Source organism: Protopterus annectens, chromosome 1.part1, assembly GCF_019279795.1.
Source record: "Protopterus annectens isolate FY-2018-M chromosome 1.part1, PAN1.0, whole genome shotgun sequence".
In the NCBI taxonomy this organism is placed as follows: domain Eukaryota; kingdom Metazoa; phylum Chordata; order Ceratodontiformes; family Protopteridae; genus Protopterus; species Protopterus annectens.
In genome coordinates, this window is record NC_056726.1 from 1198387796 (window position 1) to 1198409481 (window position 21686).

Below are 21686 nucleotides of genomic sequence, written 5' to 3' on the forward strand. Positions count from 1 at the left end.
AGATAGTTTGGAGATGTTGTTTTTTGAAAGGTTGGTATATATAGCAGAGGCATAGAAAAGGGTAGAAATGAGATGAGTTTGTGCGATAGTTTGCCTGGCTGAGGGTGTAAGGAAGGGTTTGATTCTGTAGAGGGTACCAAGTTTTCTGTTAACAGTCTTTATGGTGGAGTTAATATGGTCATCAAAGTTAAGATGATTGTCGATTGTGACACCTAGTAAGCGGGTGGTAGTATCTGGTGCTATATTAGTAGCATTATTGGAGGTTATAGAGAAGAATGGAGTGGGTGACTTATGACTTATGACTTATATCAACATGTGCACCATAAAAAGTTCATATTTAAGGAATCTATTTATAAAACAAACTAATAAAACACTCCTGTGTTGAGTAATCCACTAGGGAGACATTCTACAAACACATCTAAATAAGAAATCCATCTATCTGATTCTTCCATAGTAAACTTCAAAAAACTTAAGTGAGTTCACCTCATCCAAAAATCGTCATAACTCCATACCAGTTCCTGTCCAAAACAGGAAAAGGTCATCCACAAAGCGGGTGTAAAATATAACATGTTCTTTAAAGCTGTCTAGGGGGAACAATATCTCCTTCTCCCAGTCTGCCATAAATAGGTTGGCGTAGCTATTGGCATAAGAAGTGTCCATAGCCACGCTATCCTTTTGAATATATGGAACCTCACTAAACAAAAAAACATTATTTTCAAGAATAATTTCCAATAAAGCACACATTAGATCTATCTGTACTATCGTGTAATCTGTCTCCCCCATACAGCATCTGTGTATGCTCTATGCCTTCACTATTAGGTATGGCAGTAAACAGGGATTGTACATCCAAGGTAACAAGCTTATAAACAAAATCATGTGGTAATGTAACCATTTCACTATATAACATAAGTAGGAATTGTTTGGTATCCTTTAAAATATAGGGGAATTGGTCTCAGATACTTTTCTAAATATAGGGACATGGGTTCAGTGACCCACCCTCTCCCTGCCACAATAAGTCTCATGGGGGGAGAAACAGGGTCCTTGTGGATCTTGGGTAAACCTTGGATAATTAAAGGATTCTCTACAAAAAATAATTGAAACAAATCTAAACTAATTGTCTCACTTCTACGTAGGTCATCTAGTGTATCATAAATACGTAAGACGTTATCCTCTATATCTCCCATGGAAATGGTAAGATAAAATCTATCATCACTCAACATGGTTATCATACTATCCTGATACCTCACTCTATCCAATACTACCACTGGTCCTCCCTTGTCTGCAGGTCTAATCATTATCGTAGTGTCATTCCTGAGTTTATTCAGGGCAGCTCTTAATTTAGGGGAAAGGTTGCCAAACCACTTTCTCTTCTTATTTTCTGTGTCCAGTTTGTGCAAGTCATCCTCAACCATTATTAGTTTGTTTTATAAATAGATTCCTTAAATATGAACTTTTTATGATGCACATGTTGATATAGGTGTTAGGTAAGAGGTTGTTTTTTAACACCAAGATGTACTGATGCTTTAAGAATAACAATGTAGCAGGATATGATGTAATAATTGTTGTGATTAATGTGTATATAAATTAGTTCTGCTTTATGAGTGCTTTTTGGCTTGAAGAAGCCCACATGGGTGAAAGCGCTTGCCATTGTCTGCAATAAACACTTGGATTTTAGCCACTACGTGGACTTGATTTTTTGGCTTCCTGCCTTATTGAAACTCATTTGTTCATGCATTTTATTTGATGCTGATGCACTTTGTTTTATGCTGATACAGCTGAACAGTCCTGGTCTGCTCCTCAGTGATTTAACTTTATATTTGAGCATATCCTGTCTGTCCATTTTTGATGCCCAATTGCTTGCACTTAAAACATGGCCCATAGGATGTCAGTTGTCCTTCAGGAGAGGTAGGAATATGAATTCCCAGTTGAGCCATTATAAACATAGTCATCAACCAAACAGGGATAGGGCCCAGAGGACCATGATTGGGGATTTATTGACAGGATGTGTGCCATGTGGGCATTGCACACATTGCAAGTCCGTTAGTAAAACTAAGGAATTTACTACTACCAACACCGGACAAGTTTATGATATAACTTTTTTCACCAGTTGTGGGTCAGATTGGCTCATATATTTAGCGACTTGTAGATGCCATGCTTTTTACGTAGGAGAGACATCGAGACCCCTGTGCGTACGTAGCTCAAAACATCTAAGTGGTATTAGGAACAGGAAACCCACATGTGCCCTATTTAAGCATACCATTAATCATCCCAATGCTATCTTTAGATTTACCATTATTGATAAAATAATAGGAAATAAGACAAATAAAGGAGGTTGGCATAGTCTTTTGGACTCTAAGGAAAAAAGTGGATCATAAAATTAGGTGCTTTATTTTCACCTGGACTAAATGAATACTTATAATTAATTAACCAATGACATGGCTTATTGATATAGCCATCAGGTATTTAAGACAGTGTTTTATTGTCTCAAACTAACACTGAGGAAGGCTGTTAAATTTTGTCAAGCTGAAACCAGTCTGTTTATGTGCTTTTTATAATAAATAATCTTTACAGCTCGTCACAGTCTGCTGGCTCTTTATTTGGATGTTTGGACTTTGGTTTTGAACCGTGCAGTTGCCTTACGTGCAGGATTCTGTCTGGTTTCACTTTGATTACTTTTGACCAAGCTTTTTGGAATTACTCCATAAAGATTAGTGAACCTTTATCTAACGATAATAAGAAACAATTATTAAATTCAATAAAAAACACTTCATCATCTTTATATTGGAGACTACATACCTGGAGATTTATTCATACAAGCTTTTACACTCTACACAGAATTGACCTTATAACCAAGAGTAATGAAAACAAATGCTGGAGGTGTGGTGTTATTCCTGAAGCCAACTGGGTTCATATGCTCATCAAATGTAGAACTCTCACACACAGTACTGGAGTGATTTTAGACATTTTGCAAAAGCCCTGTGGTTGGATAACTGTCTACTAACTCTTTGATATTATTCAATGTCCCTACCCCAGGTGTAATTCCTAGACATCAGTTACCTGTTCTTTGGTTAATTCTAGCTATTGCTTGAAAAATAATTACATTGAACTGGAAAAATAAGCAAGATCTTATGTTTACTGAGTTTATTTCAATAGCAAAATCTGTATGTAAAAAACAAATGCAAACTATTTATCAGAGATCATCAAATGTAACACACAAAAGACTAGCTTCCCAAAAGTTGGAAGGATTGTTAGATAGATATTGAGTACATTTCTTGGATAAAACAAATGTTTATCATAGATGTTTGTATATAGTGTAAATAGTTATTATGGTTTAAATTGTTTATTTTTAATAGTATGCCGTGGAGGTACGGCGGTAGCATTGTTACCTCACAGCAAGAGGTTCTCCGTTCGATTCTCGGCTTGGCTTGGGAGTGCCTTCTGTGTGGAGTCTGCATGTCCTCCCCTCGGTTGGGTAGTGCTCGAAAGACATGTGTGTGTAAATGGGCATGCCTTCATTGAAGGTTGGGCGTCGAGCTGGTACCTCGACGTTTTGTAAAAATCTACTGCCAATCATTAGCGGACCAGAGTTCCACTGTGGCGACCCCTTACTGGGTAAAGCCGAAAGACAAACAAACATATTGTTCATTTTTAATACTTTATGTCCATGTTTATTAACAACATTTAATAAAAATGTTTTTGGAAAAAAAAGTGACAATGCTGTACCTTTGTGCACTTAATTCAAGCTTGTTTTAATTTGTCACAGATTTGTATGGTTATCCTTTGCTGGAGTAACACAGTATCAGATGCTGAGTAAATGGCAATGCCCAGCTTGCAGTCATTGGCAAATTTAGATAGCCATATATCTGAGAAGCAAATGTTAAACAGAGGTACTGATTTCTGGGGAATGCCACTAGAAAACTTTTTAATCTCTGAGGTGGCATCTGCTACCTTGACTATGTGACTTATTTATGTCAGCTAATTAGTTATCATGTTATAACATAGCCCTTTAAGTTTCTGTACAAATCCAACATTAGCAATGATGTCTGTTTTATTTCAGATCTTCTTCTGCTGTATGCATGGCTGATGTCAACAGCTTCAGTGACTTTCTCAAAGATGTTTTCTAAATTAAGGAGACATGATCTAACTTTGACACAACCATATTTCTGTAGGTCTAGAGCAGTATATTTTTTATCAAAATGTATGAAATCAGATACAATATATTCCATGGCTTTACAAATTAGGCCTGTTGGGCTGATGGGTCTATAGTTACTGTGATCTGAGGTGGCACTCCCTTTATGTAGGGGGATAATGATAGCCAATGTTTGAACCTCAGGAACATATCCTATGCCTATGTTTATGCGTTTTTGGTGCTGTTGATCAGGTGACTGGGTACATTGCCAGGGCCCATAGACCTTTAGCTTTCAAAAATGCAATTACGAACTTTTCAGCTATACTCTTGGATGGTGGAAGTGACATGGGAATCTGTGGACCTTTAATTATTGCTCTGGTTTGAAGATATCATCTAATTTATCTGCAAGGATGTTAGCAAAATCGTCAGGACCAGAATGGGTAGTAACATTATGAATTAATCCAGAGCATTATTATTTCTCATTTCTTTATCATCCGATGTAGTTAAGAAGGCTTTGTAGTTATTATTGGCTTTGAATATTCATTTTAACTTACATTCTCCATTGATTTTTGCATGCTATCGTTCTGATTTAAGCTGATCTTTTTGCTAGAATTTAATGCCGGTAGATATTGGTTCATTACAAGCTGTATTTCTTTTCTTTTATTATAAAGGTTATTAATGCTGGCCTTTCAAAAAGTTAACTTATTTCTATATATTATCTATACACATACACATTTTAATAATTATGGACTGCGTGTTAGAGGAAATGGGAGGTTTATTAGGAATTGGAGGTGAGTTTGTTAAGAGAGTAGTATCAATTTAGAGGTTAGTAAAATGTACTATACTTATTGTTAAAGACAGGTACAGGGCCACCTGTTATTTAGGTCATCTAGAAGATTGATTTCTGAGTAGCTTGTCTAACCTTTACAGGAAAATTGCTCTAATGTATTGAAACTAGAGTTGAGAAAACAGTCACCAAATCTGTTTCTAGAGGATATGACTTACATGAATTATTCTCATTATATCCCAGACCATGCTATTAATTTTTGAGATAATCCTAAAACCTGGGCCTGTCAGTATGCTTTCTAACAACATTGCCAGTCTAAAAAATGTATGTTCATTTGTAAAACTCCAGGGACACAAACACAGACACTCCCATACAAAGAAATATTTATCAGAACGTTCATACAATAAGGGCAAAAAACATATCAGGGTACATATTGCTTTTATTGTTAAACTGCTATTTACTTATTAAGATATTTTGACCAGTAAAGCAAACTAGTCATAAGATCTTTTTTACCATGACCTGGATTCATTGGCAACAGACCTCTCACCCATGATACACTGACGATTTAAAAAAGTTATAATATTTCATTTATTTGCATATTAAATAAATCATATAAAAAATCAACATATTGCATGCTATAGTCTTTAAAATGAGTTCTATAAAGTGTATTTATAGTGTGAATATATGTTATTGAGGAATATAAAGCATAAGGTTAGCATCTTAAGACAACACTGAACAGTTCAATTTACTGACTGTGAAGTCTGAGATTTATGTTTCTAAAACAGTGGCAGGAATAGATGCTACTTAAGTTTTCATACTTGCTTCTGATTAAAAAAATGTTTTTAGTCCTAATATGTGGTGGCAAGAGGATTAATTCAGGTGGGGCTATTGGTATATGCTTGATTTACAATGGGTACGCAGGTTGGGCTGACCAATCAGAGTGCACTTTTTTAATATTAATGAGAAGTCATTGCATAATAATCAGTAAAACATATCTAGAATAATCCATTATTTGAGGTAAATGAAACAGGAAATTTCTGTATAATCATTATAGTATTAGTTATAATATTCCAGCTTTGCATGCATTCTAGGTACACCAAATTCTCAACAACCAAGCTTTATCAATCTCAATAAAAAACATTAGTTATCAGCTGGGTGATTCAAGAAATAATCAGTAGATTGTTGATTAACTAATGCTACTTTTTTGCATCTTGCTTGAGGCAGAATAGATATAGCTAAGTTATAGCAAAGTAGCAGTCTTTATATATTTATTTTGGTTTAATGCTGACAGGAGCTTGATTTGTGTGTGTGTGTGTGTGTGTGTGTGTGTGTGTGTGTGTGTGTGTGTGTGTGTGTGTGTGTGTGTGCGTGTGTGCGTGTGTGTGTGTGTGTGTGTGTGTGTGTGTGTGTGTGTGTGTGTGTTTTTGGATTACTTTAAACTGTACTATTAACCTACTTCTTTAAAGCACATTGATTTATTATCTTTGAATAAGTCCTTTTGGTACTTGTGTATTATCGTAACCAGATAATTCATGATGTTTTCATGAAATGATTTATCTTAACCTAAGAAGGGGTGTGCAAACTCCTAAGTACATTTCATGTCCATTGGTTGTGAGACAGGAAGAGGGATAATTGTAAAATTCCTCTTTCTGGGTAGCGGCCTTTACCAATGATTTTGACAACTGTCACGGAAGATACTAAATGGTCATGAGTGAGTAAGCAGGGCCTTTTACTAAAAAAAACCTTGTGTCTAGCCCAACTGTTTTAGTGATTCCTCTCAAATCAGGCACATAGTTGTAACACACAGATGGTTGTCTCCCTAAAATATTTCAGTATCAGCTGGTAAGTGGTGATAACTAAGGAGGGACAATGAGACACAGTTCAACAGAGGTACCTTTTATGTGCAGACTGATTATAAACACAGAAAACACAGGAGGAGTGCCCTTTCTAAAATGAACGATGGTTCCCCACGATACAATGAAACCAGTATTTAACATTACCGGTGCCCAACAGCAGCAGCTTTTGCTGTTTTTGTTGCTGTGCAATTGTGGGTAGAACAGTAGCAGATGTATTAACATCAAGCTTCAGGGTTCCACATGCGGACACCTTTCAGTTTCATACCTTGTACGCATAATTTTTTAAAATACAGCAGTCTTACACAGGGAAGTAAATATGTACTTCACTTTTATAAATGAGTAGGTGCCACACTTCTTAAGTAACATTGACAAGATTTTTTGGCAGGAGAAGGGCTTGGAAATGACACACTCATCCTGCTCGAAGTCTGGTTGTGATAATACATAAATATTGTCTTTTCTTTTTTTAAAAGAAAATTTTAATTGATTAACATATTTGCATCATATGCACAGAAAGGAAGAAATTCAATACCTCACATTGCTATACATACTTAGGAATACATTGAATCATCAAGGTAATCTTATACAATTAACACACTGAATAGGTCTCCTCTGACATGTTTCTTAAATTATTTTAAGGTTTCCATTTCTATGATGTTTTCTGGTATGCTTTGGCATCATTCTGGAGCAAAAGTTTGAGAAGGACTTCTCTTTATTAAAGTAAAAGTTGACCAAAAGTTGTATCCCTTCCTGTTCCTTGGAGAATAGGCCAGCTTTTACTTTGTAATCTGTTATGTAGTTGTGCATAGTGTCTTTCATACAGAGTTGCCCTAGCAGATGAAGGTAGCAGTTTACCTTTCTTGAGTATAGTATAGGGATACTCTTTATAATTTGAACATTTGAGAAGTCTAAGTACTTTAGTTTTGGTTGGTTGTAGAAGTGAGATATTATGTAATTATGTTACAGGAATATATTCTAGTCTTGGGACTAAGACATTGATGGCTATGACCTTCAAGTGCCTACTATAAGGAGATTATGTAGTTTACATTGTATTATGCCCTTGTTGACTTTAGTTTCCACATGAAGGTGAATGTGAGGTTTTCAATTAGTAATAGACTAATGTGTTTTAATTGTGCGGCCTAAGGTAAAGGTGTCAGTAACAGTTCTGCACTGACTAGTTTTTAGCCTTTGTGGTTTATCAAACATCATTTTTTTTTTTTTTTATGTATTTGTGATTGGTTTGTTATTAGATTACCAATTACATCTTCTTCTTCTTTTTGCTTTTCCCGGTTAGGGGTCGCCACAGCGGAACTCCAGTCCGCTAATGATTGGCAGCAGATTTTTATGGTGTTGAGTTGCCAGCCCGATGCCCAACCTTCAATGAAGGCATGCCCATTCACACATGTCTTTCAAATGCCACTCGGCCGCAGAGAGGACATGCAGACTCCACACAGAAGGTGCTCCAGCTGAGAATCGAACAGGATTATCAATTACATACTGCTTTAAAATATTCTTGTAGAGAGTTGGCAAAGGAGAGTTGGATCCTGTTGTTTTTTTTATAACATTATATGCATATATTATGTAGTTAGCTTGTGGTGTGTCATATGGCAGGTCACTGATATACAGTAAAGAAGGTTTGCTATCACAATCCAGAAATTACCTTGTTTGTTTAATCATGTCATTGAAATATAATGTCAAATATCAAAACGATTTTACAACCCAGTTTTAAACCATGTTAAAACAGAGTGTTTAATTTTCACTGTTTAACAAATGTAAACGTTGAACTGCATTTGCAGTTCAGATATCAGGATTACAGCTTTGGTAAGCTTACATTTGAGTTTACAACACTTTGAAACTATACCATCAATGTAACGTAATTCAAACAAGATGATTTGCAATAGTAAACTGAACAGAAGTGATCGTATAACTCAGTACCATAATTAGGGCAGGGTGAAGAAGACAACTGCTGTGGGTTTAAACTACTAGAGGGTGCAATCATCAAGGATGGAAGGGGCATGCCTGCAGATTCGGCATTCATCTAAGAAGCAGAGAAAGCATCCTGGATTAACAAGTGTATGCCAATACTGCATTTATGGTTGTAGTGGAATGTCAGTGTGTGCAGTATCAACTCTAGCAAGATGCATGCTGCAACTGTAGCAGTAACTTGCTACAGATACAGCATGGAAGAGGTTGTTTTTTTTTTCTGACCGACTTTGGGTTGAAGGGTCACTAGTGATAGTTAGGGGAACTGCTTAGGCTGTCATTTGAGCTAGCTACAACTCTGATAGAATTGACCCTGAAGAACACCCTTGGTAATAGTTATCATTTTTGAAGTCATGTAAGCTCCTTCCACTTTAAGGGATCTGCATTGTCACCTCACAACAAGAGGTTCTCCGGTTCAATTCTTGGCTGGAGTGCCTTCTGTGCAGAGTCTACATGTCCTCCTTGCATTCATGTGGGTTTCCTCTGGGTGCTCCAGTTTCCTCCCACATTACAAAGACACGTATCTGGAGCATTTCTCCCTGGGCCTCCGCTGAAAATTGGCTTAATTCCAAGTCAGACTTTCCTGGTTAACAAATGTTACATAAATAAATAAAATATTGGTGAGATATTCTTCAGAATATTGTCTGACTTTATCAGAGACTCCACACTTTAAGGGCTCCTGTAGCAGTTTGGGAGCACTATGTGTTTGCCTGTTTCAAATACTCATTTTTAAGTCTCTCACTTTTGCTTCTGTAACTCTATCTTGTGCCATGTTTGTGTATATTTGGTTTATGCTGCTCTAAGCTTTTGAGACATTCCATGCAACATGCTTGTTGACTTGGAGATATTTATTAATCAATAACTAGCGGTGGTGCAGCAGTAGCATTGTTGCCTCACAGCAAGAAGTTATCCCGTTCGATTCTCCACTGGAGTGCGGGGAGTGCCTTCTGTGTGGAGTCTGCATGTCTTCTCCGTGGTTGGGTGGGCATTCGAAAGACATGCGTAAATAGGCATGCCTTCGTTGAAGGTTGAATGTCAAGCTGGCACATCGGCATTTGTGAAAATCTACTGCCAATCATTAGCGGACTGGAGTTCCACTGTGACGACCCCTAACTGGGAAAAGACAAAAGACAACAACAACAACTACTCTGCACCTAGTATTACACTTTGAGAAAGTCTGCTTGAATGGCTACTTGAATGCTTGTTATATACAAAAGAGTATTGATTCACATGGACCTTTTTAGCCTCATCCCTGGAGCACTGTTTGGTTATGTGACTTGCTTAGAGTCACACTGTTAGGCAAATGGAAGCTAATAGAATCAAAATCTGAACTGTAGACATCATCTCATTGACAGTTCACAGACTTAATCCTCTGCACAAACTACCAAACCATTATTATTGTGGGTGGCCAGCTACTTTTACTTTTAAGAGGGCTATTTGCTGCTGTTATACTTTATATTCACTTTACTTAGCGTGTTCTTTTGGAATTTTAAAAATTATGTTTTGTATCTTAATGGGATTCAAGTTCCACAGCAGAGAAATCTATTTCTCTATGCTTTCTATAAATGTTGTGTCAATATAGCACAAGTTCAGGAACTTATAGCTTAGTCAAAAAATATCTGGAATGATAAATCTGTAATGTCATTGTGTTCCAAGCAGCTCTAGATATTATGAAAACTTATACACTCCTATGACTCATTATGTCTCTTGTATCCAAATGATCATCAATTTTGTTATTCTTTGCTTTGTATGTGTATATGCTAATATGTTTATCATTGTTACTGGAGTTTTTCTCCCTGGGCCTCCACTGAAAACAGGCTCTTTTTTTAAGCCTAAATAAATAAATAAATAAATAAATAATATTCATCACAGGTGCTCACCCCTTGATCCTAAAAATGATTTTTTTCTTATATCATGTTCAGTTTCTGTAATGATCAAAGATGTCATTATTTTCCCTAGATGATTATCTGATCTTTTAGAGATACATGTTCATATGGGGTCTATATCACAACGTCGAACTTACAAAAGTTCTTCCATTGTAATATCGAACCATTATGTTCAAAGCCCAACAAAACTGAAAGCACAGAACAGCAATTTTTTTCCCAGGGAAAAAAATCGCTGTTCCTTCACTACCCCCCCCCAAAATAACCTTAACTTTAAACCTAAACTGAAGTGGGACACACCCCCAATGTGGGCCACACACCCCTACTTAAATATACCAAATACGAGATCACACCAGAGTGGAGGAAATTGCAAAGCCGCAAAAATGGCCCACTGATTTTTTTTCCCCCTGGGCAAAAAGTCGATGTGCCGTGGCTTCGCTATTTTCCACTTTCGGACTTTAGGGTTCAATATTACAACGTTCGAACTTGTTTTAGTTCGACGTTCATATGGATGACTGACTGTTCACCTAAATGAGGGTCAAATTGTAATCTAAATGCTAACTTTGTAGACACCCCCATACTAATGTATTTAACCATCAAATATTAGATACATTTGTTCTAGAACTCACATCTTCTTCATTCACTCTCAACATTATAAAGCTGAACATAGGAGGTACTTTATTTCTTAGACATCCTTTCATAAAAATGTAGAATCCCTAGGAGAAATTGCTTTGTTTTCTGTGATCAGATTAATTAAATTTAAGTATATTGACAGTGAAAACTCTTCAATTTTATAGCAGTTTAAGGAGCTCCAATGTGACTTACATGCTGAACACTGTGTACAACTCTCTTTGTACAAATCCTTAACTGCTATTTTTTCCTGAATGAGCCAACATTTCATCTATATATCTTGCTTCGGTATTCAAGTCCAATAGCCTTCCTGTAGGATTAGTACTTTGAATGTAGATAATCATTTAATTCAAGATCCACATACTGTTGTTGATTGATAAATATATAGAAATGTTATATAATTCTCATACTGTTGAGCTATCCATTCAAGAACCTAATCTCTTTATCTTTTCCCAGGCTTCCTTTGAGCTATACTATGCTATAATTCAATATAACCTCCAATAAATTACAGTTATCATAACTTCCTTCAAACCACATACAGCAACAGGCCTGGTTGGGGTTATCTTCAAATTTTATAAAATATTCAAATGCAAATTGTTCAGAATCAGAATGTTATAAAAACAGTTGTTTTTAATGTAATTGCATTTCTGATACTTGCATTAACCAGTATCAAACTTTCCTTTTTCAGAAATGGGAAGCTCATATTGAGAAGCATGAATTACATTGGCAGGTATTGTTGGATGCCACTAGTCCCCTGGACATGAATGATAGGATATCTATAACAAGTTGATTATTAATTAAAAGGGCACAGATTTAGTTTTAACGTAATTTAATAGTGGCCCACTATTTAATAGCTCTGATTATGTTATGTGTATATGAACATGTTTTAACATAAGTAGTATTTTATTGATTTTTGTTTACAGTGTATATAGTAGGATTGTTTAGCTTTTGTAACAAGATTGGCACAGAACAACTGAACAAGAAACTCCAAGAATTAGATTCTGAAGAATGAAAGTGTTAATCTTACTAACGATTTGCGAGTCTCTTTTGTGTGGTATTTTAGAACAAGTCTTAGGTTACAATGTGGTTACAAAGTAGCTATATCTTAAAAAGTATGGCTTTTTAGCCACTGGATGACAATGTTTGATTGTACTATTTAAGCAAACAGAGACACTTATAAGTCTTTTAATATTTTATATTTTCTAATAAAGTGAATCAAAGCTCCTATTAAAAAGACGTTGAGGTATATCTCTGTGGTGACTACAAATGCATTTTGTATTCAAAGTTTTATCCCGTGGATGAATTTTTTTGGTTATTATTTTTCAGAAATGTCAAAATGAGACACTTAATCCTGACTACTCTGGAATTATTGCTCTGATTAAACTTGATTTTAAAATCTTTGCTATTATTTCAGCCAAGAGACCGAAAAGAGTTTTACCACTACTGATTTTCCCTTCAAGTCAGAGTTCATCGTGGACAGACCAGCCATAACCATTGAATCATGTTTCCTTGTGTAAATGACACTTTTAATGCCCTCATCTTTTCTGGAGCAATGGATGCTGCCAATGTTTTTCACTAGGTACATTTTGACTTTCTCTACCTTGGATTTTCTGATAGCATTAACTCTGCTCCTACTTTCTACCACATTACCTTAACTTCTCTTTTTATTAATGGTCTGTTTTCCAACTGAATTTCTGTTAAAATTGTATATATCAAATATATTATCAGTCTCTCTCTCTCTCCCTCCAGATGTATACAATTTATGCTTTGAACACCTCTTAGTACATTTAGAATCACTGCTTTCAATATACTCCACTAATATAAAAGAGGTAGCATCCCCCATTTACTACTTTAACTCTTGTTATTACTATTTACTTCCTGTCAGCCCACAATGACATTACTACAATTCTTTGAAGGACTGAACCGTTTTCTGTTTGATTTCCAACTATAATCTCAGTCTAACAAATATACTTTATTTTATCTTTCTGTTTGTCACAAATATGTTAACCATTTTCTTCTGCTATCTCAAACGACTGATATAAAATTTAAATATGTATATAGTACATTAACCAGAATAAAACTAGTTATAATAACACCAACATTATAATATTTGAAAAAAACATTCAGCAAAACTTAAGTAGAAGGCTTTAAAGTTTCATTTATAGGTTCATAGGTAGGTACTAGGCTATCAGCCCTACAAGCCCAACCAAAAAAGGTACCTTGGCTTTTGCCACCCAAGAAAATTAAATGTACTAAGAGGTGTTCAAAGCATAAATTGTATACATCTGGAGGGAGAGAGAGAGAGAGCGATAATATACCTGATATGTACAATTTTAACAGAAATTCAGTTGGAAAACAGACCAGTAAGATCAAAGTATTTGCTAGTTTGGACTTTATTCCTAGAGGTTAAGGTACTTTTCAGTATTAAAGCCTCCTAAAGTATTCCATACTAAGGCTTTTTTTAACATTTCTTCATGTTTTATAGCTGCTCCTTTATCATTTCCCAAATATTCCTAGGATCATAGGAAGTTACTAGGCTAATGGCCCTGGGGCCCTTCCAAGCCTAGCCAAGAGTTTATTCCCAAAAAATGAAACCTCACTTAGCACCTGTCACCCCTGTCACTGAGGGACAGAGGTGGAATCCCCTGGGGCAAATTTTGTGGTTTCCCTTCCACTCATCAAGGTTGCGCTTAAAGAGGGTCAGCGAGTTTCTCTGTTTGACATGTATGGGAAGTCTATTCCAGAGATGGTGCAGCCCCTGGGAGACAAGCCTGTCTCTCCAACAGGTTTTGTTGATGTATATTAGATTCAGGCCTTTTGAGTGGGTAGTGCGTGAGGAGTTAGACTTATAGATTTGGAGCATCTCTAGTAGGGCAGGGTCTGAGATTGCCTTGTAGGTGAGACACAGATCACCCCTGAGAAATCTGTACGATACCGAGTAGAGTGATAGTGATTTGAGCCGGTAAGCATAGGAAAGGTGTTGGAGGCCATGGATTCTCTTTGTGAGGTATGTCAGTGGCCTTTCCAGTTGGTGTAGATGTTTAGAGAGGTACATCCCAAACAGGGCATTATACTCAATTATTCATCTAATGAGGGAGGAGTATAGAGAGGTAATAACCTCCTTTTTTCCTGGATGCAATCCCTTTACTTATGAGCTGAAACAAGTAAAAGGTTTTTCTGACCACTGCCGCTACATAATGGTCAAATGTGAGGTTGGCATCAACCTGAGTACTCAGATCTCTCACCACAGGTTGTGTACTTAGAGGATTGCTGTTGATGTGGTAATTAATAGGGGTCGTGTTTTTGCCGAATGGTACGATGATACATTTTTCTACATTTAGCTTGAGGCCATGACTTTGGGATCAGTCATTAGTTGCTGTGAGACCCTCTTGCAGTATGTTAACATCATTTGGGGAGTCAATGACAGCACCCAACTTACAGTCGTCTGCAAACGTGGTCAGCCACAGGCCTTTTATCTTTGCCTAAACCTCTGAGAAATAGATGCTAAACAGTAGGAGTCCCAGGACAGATCCCTGGGGAACTCCACTAGTAACAGGTCTGCTATAGGAGGTGGTGGTGTGTATTTTGACTTTGAGGCTCCTGTTGGTGAGCCAGTTGGCCACCCATCATATTTGTACACTCCCTCCTGCTCATGGCCATTAATATCACATTCCCATCCCAGACTGATCTTTTCTTGATGCTGCTATTTTCCTGCTTTGAACGTTGCTTTTACACATTTATCAAGACCAAAACTTTTATGATCTGAGAAAGTTTTAACCACTTCCAATTGTGCTTTCAACTCCTCATCTGATGAACTATACAGTTTTAAAGTCACCAACAAAAAAGCAGACAATAAGTATTTTAAACAGTATTGCTTTCTGGGAGCCAGATTGTAACCATGAGCTAATCTGTTAAGTAAACAGCTTAATGGGTTAAGGGCAAGACAAAACAGCCACAGTGACACAGAATCACCCTGGAATATTCCCCACTGAATTTGTATCCTTGGGATAAAAATTTGCTATTTGCATGGCTTAACCACAAAGTGGTTTGCCACTGTTTCATGGTCACTGTAATATAACTGAAACATGTAAGGTGTATCTTATACACCTGTCAGCACTCCTTTATGTAAGAATGAGTTTACAGCAATCTTCTCTGCTGCTGTAGAGAACATAAAGAAGACAAATATATATGAAAGCATAATGAGGAACTATATTGGGTGGCTAGATAATTATTGCCATATCACAGAAAGGTTATGGTTCAGAATTCATGCACAACTGGGGGGTATTCTCAGTCCTAAATTCCATCTTCCATTAGCTTAGGAGTTCCTGATTGTGCCTTTAAGATCACTGTGGTAGTTACAACATTGTTCTCCATTGCTTGGAATGACAGATGCAGTAGAGACAGCCTTGGCTAAGCTATTCCAAGCCTCAGCCTTATACTGAGACCCTGTATAATCCCCCTTCAGCAGTCTACTTCTGTAACTCTTCACAAGGAGTGACACAAATATCCTGGACTCCTCAACACCCCACCTTTGTGCTCTACATTTATTGCCATTCTATCCATTACCAGCCATGTCTGCAAAAGTCAAGCTTACAAACTAAGTCTGAATTGGTGCCTAATTCAGATCTTGAGTGTTAGTGATATTGCGTGAACATGAACAGCTTTGTCAACTGTATTTGCATGATTGTAGGCAAGTGGGTCCCTTGGCAAACACAATGGCACTCCTTACAGCAAATAGTAGTAAAGGTGTAAAAATGGCATTGATCTGTGCCATGTACGATGTTCCACCCATTGTCAAAGTGTCCAGTGTTCAACAATGGACTGTCTACTGGCATGGCCTTTAAGGGCTACACTTTGGAAGATAAAAAATGACTTAGTTCCAGCATATTCTGAGTGTGAGGCTTAACCAGTGTTAAAACAGCTAGTAATAGAACCCATGGTATACTGGAGGACGAAAATTGCAACTTCATGCATTAACTGACATTGCCACAAGAGATCTAACTTTATGCTGTGGAAATTTGACATTTACTGATATCAGAATGACTGGAGATATACTTCAAAGACTTCTGTATGCATGTGGTTGTGATCATCTCTTGAAATGCATTCCTAGGTAGAAGTCATTCCTATTGCAAGTAATCATGGTTCTCATGGATGCAGCTGAATGTTATGATCAAGACAGCTGGATTTATGCTACATGCATACTTAGAAGACATAAGGATCCTAAACGCATAGTCAGGATATGTAATGAGTCATGATGTTTACAACAAAGGTATCGTGCCCATCATACATTTGCTAGTGTTCTTTTATATCATATAATTAGTTAATTATAACTAATTATATGGTTATAATGGGATGGTGCAGTGGTGCAGCGGTAGCGTTGTCACCTCATAGCAAAAGGTTCTCCAGTTCAATTCTCAGCTAGAGTGCCTTCTGTGTGGAGTCTGCATGTCCTCCCTGCATTTGTGTGGGTTTCCTCCCACGTTACAGAGACATGCATCTGCAGCATTTCTCCTTGGGCCTCCACTGAAAACTGGTTTCATTCCAAGCCGGACTTTTCCAGTAAACAAATGTTAAATAATAATAAAATAAATTATTGTCAGGTCCAGAAAGGTGGACATACATTAAGTTGTGTGTAAATACATACATATATAAATACAAATACATATATACATGAAATACATTAGTCATATATGCTAAAAGGTACAGTGACATTTTGCAAGACTTACTGATAACGTGTGTGCAAAATTATGTTTTAACATTATTATATTTCATTACTATTACAATCCTAGTAAAAACTTCCTGACAGTTTGCTTCTTACACGTTTTAAAAAGTATCTTCTAACTCGATTCAGATCTTTAACTGCCTGTATTATTTTTCTAAATTAATTTGTCTTACCCCTTGTTCCACAGAGAGAACTCTTTGATGGATAGAATTTTTCCTCTCATTTCTGTTCAGAGTGCTAAAGGCAACAAATCATTGCTAAACAGCCTGAATTAAAATTCTCTCTTTTTTAGTTAGGTAGTGAACTGTGTTTGCATGATGCCAAGCAGAGAATAATTGTACCTTATAGTGGAAAACAAATGGAAAGTAAATATGAATTATGGCAAAGCATTCTATAAATGGGATTTGACAATGTTTTGTGCGCCTTCTTTCTGTAGATTAACCTCAGTTACATCTTGCGCCACATGGAAGTTACCTAACAGGTGTATTTTTTTAAATGATTAATATTCCAAGTGCGCATGACAAGCAACCAGGTGTTTTTGAGTTACCTTAGGCACACTAAACTAAATTTTTCACTTTTTTCCTTAGGTTATGATGCGTTTGTGTGATGCCAAGCAAACAGCAAATATACCTTAAAAAGAAGTTAATTAATAAAAAGTCATGATGTGATAAATTGTATTGTGATCTCTACACAATATTCAAATAATGCTTTACGTGCCTTATTCCTCTCAATTCAGTTCAGTTACACATTGTAGCACAGAATTTCACATCTGTCAGGAGCATTGACTGAAGTAACTACTCTCCTTGTTGCAGGGGTTGCACAACAATGCCAGGCATGTTCCAGCTACTTAAGGCAGCCAAAACTAAATTTCTCACTTTTTCCTTAGGTAGTAAACTGGGTTTGCGTGATGCCAATTAGACATCAATTGTAACTTATAGAGCAAAATAAATGAATTAGAGCAAAGTGATCTATAAACAGAATTCAAACCTTGCTTCCCATACCTTATTGCTGTCAACTCACCTCAATTACACCTTGCACCACAGAGAAAGTTACCTAACAGGTGTGCTGTTTTGAAAGATTATTACCTAGTGTGCTGCTGGCCGCAGAAAGCTACCAGGAATGTTTGACCTATCTTAGGTAGCCTAAACTAAATTTTTTATTTCTTTCATTAGGTAATGAACCATGTTTACATGATGCCAAGTGGTGAGAAAACAGAAAAGACATTGGAAGGGTAATATATGTTAGGAAATTCCAGATGCTGAATAAAATGCAATGCAAGGGTATATGTAGCAATGACCGGGGCTAGAAGCAAATTCAAGTGAGCAATTCTTCCTTCTCATGTCTCCATGCAACATCAGACACATACTTTGTGGAACACATGAGCAAAGCTGCATTTAGTGGCAGATTATGTTACAAGGACAGAATAATGACCACATATTTTTAGCAATAGTGACAATAGTCAATTTTTAATCAAAAACACTATGGTATCATAAAATGCGATTAATTATATATTCTGACAATCATGCAAAAGTTTCATATAAGTGGATTTAAACCTTGCATCAGATATACTTCAGCTATCAGCTAACTACATTTGCAACTTGTGCCACTTTTTCACCTGCATCCTTAAGCCGTGAAAGTAATTTTCATGCTGCCAAGTGATGCGCAAGTAATACTAAATGACATCAGATGTAAAGAAGCCAGCACTGAAAAATTAGGACTGCTGAGCTCCTATAAATCAGTCAATGAACTTGGAGACCTTTTCAAATACCTTCTCCCTGACACAACCAGACAAGGTATATATCAGAGAGGTGAGACTATGAAAGTTGAGTGTTCATGCTATCAGGGTAGTCAGAGGCACCTGCAAGCCATTAACAGGCAACACTTCTCAGTACTTGTCCTTGCATTACTGTAGGCATGTGCATTTAATTGTGTATGTCCCCACACCATATTTATATCACGTATGTAATCTACAGAGTTTGGTATTCAGGAATGCTAATGATTTCATACATTATTTGCATGCTCATGTTGCTCATAGGCCTGACTCTGCACTACATGAAGGTAATGGTGTGGGCATTGCCCTTGTATCATACTGAGGAGACTGTTTTGAAACAGAGGTAAATACTAGTAGAACACCTGGACTTTGGGTACTTTAGCTAGTTTCTACAGTGCTGTATTGTCAAGGTATGTAGCTATTTCTAAAATAATGCCTTCATTTTGACAGTGCAAGGGTGAAATGCAGTGTCCGATGAAGATCATTTGTATGATTTTTATGTATTTACATTTATCTCTTACTTTTGTCCTAGACATTTCTGCACTTCAACAATTATGCTACTGAATGCTACATGAGAAACACAATTTAATCTTTATGTCATGTATGTATGGAGATCTGATGTTATTATCTATGTTAGCAGGAAAAATAAAATGCATTCTCTTTGCATATTTCTGTTGGACTGGACTCCACAACAATGGATAATGATATTATAACAGTTTAGTGTTAATTATGTAATGCTGCATTGAAAATGACCACATTGTTAATACAGAAATATATTGCAAAGTTTAAACCTGTGCTATCTCCATTACAGAGATGTTATATAATCTGTGTTGATTACCAAATTCAAAATATAATTCATTTTATGTGTTTTGTCGGGTGGGGGTGCTGTGGGGGGGTGATTGGGAGTTGGAATGGGGGGGTGGGAGGAGTTTGGGTGGTTGGCTGATTGGGAGGTGTTGGTGTTGAGAATTGGGTGGTTAACTTATATGCACTCATAGTGCATATGTATGTGTTGATATGAGAGTAATTAGTACTATACAATTTTTATTTTATTTACATTTTCCACACTTTGTTATCATAAATGCAGGTACATACAGTGTCCTTGGGTGTTGTCCCTGTCTGATGCTATCATATATGGTTATATGGTAAAGTAAAGGTTGTGGGGTCTGACAGGCATCATTTTTCATATTTGCATTTAAATGGGATCTTACCCTTTGACCTGGCAAGCAATTGTGTCTGCTATCCTTTCTCTCTTAGCCAGAGCTATGGCATTCTGCACACACCTCTGTCTGCCACCATCATCTGCAGCTGGTGGTTTTCCCTCAGGTTCCCCATCTGAATTTTCATCTGCTGCTGCTGGCCCTGCTTGTGATACTTGAATCTGTGGTCCTGACCCTTGCTGTCCTTGACAGAGCTATTTCTTTAGAATGATATTGTGTAATATGGCACAAACGGTAATAGCACAGGTGTCCTTGTCATACTGCACTTCACCACCTGATTTGTCTCGACACTGGAACCTTCATTTACACAAACCAAACACACATTCTATGATATTCCTAGCTTGATCATGGGCCTCATTGTATTCTTGCTCATTGAGGTTACTTGGATTTCTTATGGGTGTAAAGAGCAGTGATGGGAGCAATATATTACAATATGTAATATAGCACTGTAATATATAACAATTTCTAGCAAGTAGTAATATACCTAGATACTTTTTCAAAATAGTAACTAGTTGTTTGTCTTTTCGGCTTTATCCCGGTAAGGGGTCGCCACAGTGGAACTCTGGTCCACTAATGATTGGCAGTAGATTTTTACGAAACGCCGAGGTGCCAGCTCGATGCCCAACCTTCAATGAAGGTACGCCCATTTACGCACGCATGTCTTTCATATGCTACCTAACCATGGGGAGGACATGCAGACTCCACACAAAAGGCACTCCCAAGCCATGCCGATAATCAAATGGGAGAACCTCTTGCTGTGAGGTAGCAACGCTACTGCCGTACCACCACAGCATTACTCAAAATAGTAACTAGTAATAGTAATATATTATTTTTTTAGTGACTAATAACTTAAATGTGAGTTATTTTTGCTTAAACCAGTGGTTCTCAATGTGGGCAAAATAGCCTCCTAAAGAGTGATGGAAAACTTCCAGGATCCCTATATAGTATGGAATCAGATGCTAGGATGTAATAGAAACTTTGAAGTGCAATTTGGATAAAAAATTACAATATAATATTGGCATAACTCATACCACGCAGCATTCATATCAGATCATTAGAATTAGCCTGGAGCAAAATTGACTTCATTTTTTTTTTAACACTGCAAGGAGGTGAAAGCTAATGATGACCAGACCCCATCTCTGCCCTGGTACTGTGCAACTCTCTCCCACTAAAACATCCCCTAACACTGGGACAATTCTAGCCTGCTAGAGATCATACCCTTGCCTTACTGTATAATAAAGGGCACTGGTTCTCCATACCACCGTCAATTGGAATCAAGCTCATCACTCATCAGTTGAACACTAAACGCCCCAACCCACTGGACCAAGCAGGACTCTTCAGGTGGATCTATGATCAACCAACTTTTGTCTTGACAAATTTTGTTATGTTCTATTTACAATTCTTTTTGGGTTTTGATTTTTAGTTACTGAAAATAGACAAAATGTGACAGGTTTTTATAGGTCTTGTGCTGCTTGCTGGTCTGGTTTAATTATTATCTGTGACTCTCTAGCTATAAAGACTAGTTTTCTTCTTCTCCTTTTAGCTGTGCCTGTTAGGGATTACCACAGTGGATCATCAGTTTGCAGAACAAGTGGCAGTGGAGTTTTACATTGTCTAGTTGCCAGCCCAGTGCTCAACCTTCTTCAGAAGGCACACACATGCACAGACTCACACCTAAGGCCAATTTAGATTGTCTAATTCAGCTGCA